Source organism: Phyllobates terribilis, unplaced genomic scaffold, assembly GCF_046119375.1.
Source record: "Phyllobates terribilis strain yellow unplaced genomic scaffold, ASM4611937v1 Scaffold_630__1_contigs__length_931244, whole genome shotgun sequence".
Taxonomy (NCBI): domain Eukaryota; kingdom Metazoa; phylum Chordata; class Amphibia; order Anura; family Dendrobatidae; genus Phyllobates; species Phyllobates terribilis.
The window spans coordinates 580,125-584,473 of record NW_027363390.1 but is presented as its reverse complement, the minus strand read 5'-3'; positions in this window follow the sequence as shown (position 1 = coordinate 584,473).

Here is a 4,349-nt window from a genome sequence, read left to right as displayed (position 1 = left end):
CTCTGGGGTGATCCTTACTGAGCACCGCTGCAGGTGACATGCACCCATGGGGATGACACCTCTGTGGGTGAGTCAGCCTCTGGGGTGATCCTTACTGAGCACAGCTGTAGGTGACATGCACCCATGGGGATGACACCCCTGTGAGTGAGTCAGCATCTGGGGTGATCCTTACTGAGCACCGCTGCAGGTGACATGCACCCATGAGGATGACACCCCTGTGAGTGAGACAGCCTCTGGTGTGATCCTTACTGAGAACTGCTGCAGGTGACATGCACCCATGGAGATGACACTCCTGTGAGTGAGTCAGCCTTTGGGGTGATCCTTACTGAGCACCGCTGCAGGAGACATGCACCCATGGGTATGACACCTCTGTGAGTGAGTCAGGCTCTGGGGTGATCCTTACTGAGCACCGCTGCAGGTGACATGCACCCATGGGGGTGACACCCCTGTGAGTAAGTCAGCCTCTGGGGTGATCCTTACTGAGCACAGCTGCAGGTGACATGCACCCATGGGGATGACACCCCTGTGAGTGAGACAACCTCTGGGGTGATCCTTACTGAGCACCGCTACAGGTGACATACACCCATGGGGATGACACCCCTGTGAGTGAGTCAGCATCTGTGGTGACCCTTACTGAGCACCGCTGCAGGTGACATGCACCCATGGGGATGACACCTCTGTGAGATGAGTCAGCTTCTGGGGTGATCCTTACTGAGCAGCGCTGCAGGTGACATGCACCCATGGGGATGACACCCCTGTGAGTGAGTCAGCCTCTGGGGTTCTCCTTACTGAGCACCGCTGCAGGTGACATGCACCCATGGGGATGACACCCCTGTGAGTGAGTCAGCCTCTGGGGTGCTCCTTACTGAGCACCGCTGCAGGTGACATGCACCCATGGGGATGACACCCCTGCGAGTGAGTCAGCCTCTGGGGCGATCCTTACTGAGCACCGCTGCAGGTGACATGCACCCATGGGGATGACACCCCTGTGGGTGAGTCAGCCTCTGGGGTGATCCTTACTGAGCACCGCTGCAGGTGACATGCACCCATGGGGATGACACCCCTGTGAGTGAGTCAGCCTCTGGGGTTATCCTTACTGAGCACTGCTGCAGGTGACATGCACCCATGGGGATGACACCCCTGTTAGTGAGTCAGCCTCTGGGGTTATCCTTACTGAGCACAGCTGCTGGTGACATGCACCCATGGGGATGACACCCCTGTGGGTGAGTCAGCCTCTGGGGTGATCCTTACTGAGCACTGCTGCAGGTGACATGCACCCATGGGGATGACACCCCTGTGAGTGAGTCAGCCTCTGGGGTGAACCTTACTGAGCACCGCTGCAGGTGACATGCACCCATGGGGATGACACCCCTGTGGGTGAGTCAGCCTCTGTGGTGATCCTTACTGAGCACCGCCGCTGCAGGTGACATGCACCCATGGGGATGACACCCCTGTGAGTGAGTCAGCATCTGTGGTGATCCTTACTGAGCACCGCTGCAGGTGACATGCACCCATGGGGATGACACCCCTGCGAGTGAGTCAGCCTCTGGGGCGATCCTTACTGAGCACCGCTGCAGGTGACATGCACCCATGGGGATGACACCCCTGTGGGTGAGTCAGCCTCTGGGGTGATCCTTACTGAGCACCGCTGCAGGTGACATGCACCCATGGGGATGACACCCCTGTGAGTGAGTCAGCCTCTGGGGTTATCCTTACTGAGCACTGCTGCAGGTGACATGCACCCATGGGGATGACACCCCTGTTAGTGAGTCAGCCTCTGGGGTTATCCTTACTGAGCACAGCTGCTGGTGACATGCACCCATGGGGATGACACCCCTGTGGGTGAGTCAGCCTCTGGCGTGATCCTTACTGAGCACTGCTGCAGGTGACATGCACCCATGGGGATGACACCCCTGTGAGTGAGTCAGCCTCTGGGGTGAACCTTACTGACCACCACTGCAGGTGACATGCACCCATGGGGATGACACCCCTGTGGGTGAGTCAGCCTCTGTGGTGATCCTTATTGAGCACCGCCGCTGCAGGTGACATGCACCCATGGGGATGACACCCCTGTGAGTGAGACAGCCTATGGGGTGATCCTTACTGAGCACCGCTGCAGGTGACATGCACCCATGGGGATGACATCTCTGTGGGTGAGTCAGCCTCTGGGGTGATCCTTACTGAGCACCGCTGCAGGTGACATGCACCCATGAGGATGACACCCCTGTGAGTGAGGCAGCCTCTGGGGTGATCCTTACTGAGCACCGCTGCAGGTGACATGCACCAATGGGGATGACACCTCTGTGGGTGAGTCAGCCTCTGGGGTGATCCTTACTAAGCACCGCTGCAGGTGACATGCACCCATGGGGATGACACCTCTGTGAGTGAGTCAGCCTCTGGGGTGATCCTTACTGAGCACCGCTGCAGGTGACATGCACCCATGGGGATGACACCCCTGTGGGTGAGTCAGCCTCTGGGTTGATCCTTACTGAGCACCGCTGCAGGTGACATGCACCCATGGGGATGACACCTCTGTGGGTGAGTCAGCCTCTGGGGTGATCCTTACTGAGCACAGCTGCAGGTGACATGCACCCATGGGGATGACACCCCTGTGAGTGAGTCAGCCTCTGGGGTGATCCTTACTGAGCACAGCTGCAGGTGACATGCACCCATGGGGATGACACCTCTGTGCGTGAGACAGCCTCTGGTGTGATCCTTACTGAGCACTGCTACAGGTGACATACACCCATGGGGATGACACCCCTGTGAGTGAGTCAGCATCTGTGGTGACCCTTACTGAGCACCGCTGCAGGTGACATGCACCCATGGGGATGACACCTCTGTGAGATGAGTCAGCCTCTGGGGTGATCCTTACTGAGCAGCGCTGCAGGTGACATGCACCCATGGGGATGACACCTCTGTGAGTGAGTCAGCCTCTGGGGTGATCCTTATTGAGTACCGCTGCAGGTGACATGCGCCCATGGGGATGACACCTCTGTGGGTGAGTCAGCCTCTGGGGTGATCCTTACTGAGCACCGCTGCAGGTGACATGCACCCATGGGGATGACACCCCTGTGAGTGAGTCAGCCTCTGGGGTGATCCTTACTGAACACCGCTGCAGGTGACATGCACCCATGGGGATGGCACCCCTGTGAGTGAGTCAGCCTCTGGGGTGATCCTTACTGAGCACCGCTGCAGGTGACATGCAGCCATGGGGATGACACCTCTGTGAGTGAGTCAGCCTCTGGGGAGATCCTTACTGAGCACCGCTGCAGGTGACATGCACCCATGGGGATGACACCTCTGTGGGTGAGTCAGCCTCTGGAGTGATCCTTTCTGAGCACCGCTGCAGGTGACATGCACCCATGGGGATGACACCCCTGTGAGTGAGTCAGCCTCTGGGGTGATCCTTACTGAGCACCGCTACAGGTGACATGCACCCATGGAGATGACACCCCTGTGAGTGAGTCAGCCTCTGGGGTGATCCTTCCTGAGCACCGCTGCAGGTGACATGCACACATGGGGATGACACCTCTGTGGGTGAGTCAGCCTCTGGGGTGATCCTTACTGAGCACCGCTGCAGGTGACAATCACCCATGAGGATGTCACCCCTGTGGGTGAGTCAGCCTCTGGGGAGCTCCTTACTGAGCATCGCTGCAGGTATCATGCACCCATGGGGATGACACCTCTGTGAGTGAGTCAGCCTCTGGGGTGCTCCTTACTGAGCACCACTGCAGGTGACATGCACTCATGGGGATGACACCTCTGTGGGTGAGTCAGCCTCTGGGGTGATCCTTACTGAGCACCGCTGCAGGTGACATGCACCCATGGGGCTGACACCTATGTGGGTGAGTCAGCCTCTGGGGTGATCCTTACTGAGTACCGCCGCTGCAGGTGACATGCACCCATGGGGATGATACCCCTGTGGGTGAGTCAGCCTCTGGGGTGATCCTTACTGAGCACCGCTGCAGGTGACATGCACCCATGTTGATGACACCCCTGTGAGTGAGTCAGCCTCTGGGGTGATCCTTACTGAGCACCAATGCAGGTGACATGCACCCATGGTTATGACACCCCTGTGAGTGAGTCAGCCTCTGAGGTGATCCTTCCTGAGCACCTATGCAAGTAACATGCACCTATGGGGATAACACCCCTCTGAGTGAATCAGTCTCTGGGGTGATCCTTACTGAGCACCGATGCAGGTGACAAGCACCCATGGGGATGACACCCCTGTGAGTGAGTCAGCCTCTGGGGTGATCCTTACTGAGCACCGCTGCAGGTGACATGCACCCATGGGGATGACACCCCTGTGAGTGAGACAGACTCTGGGGTGATCCTTACTGAGCACC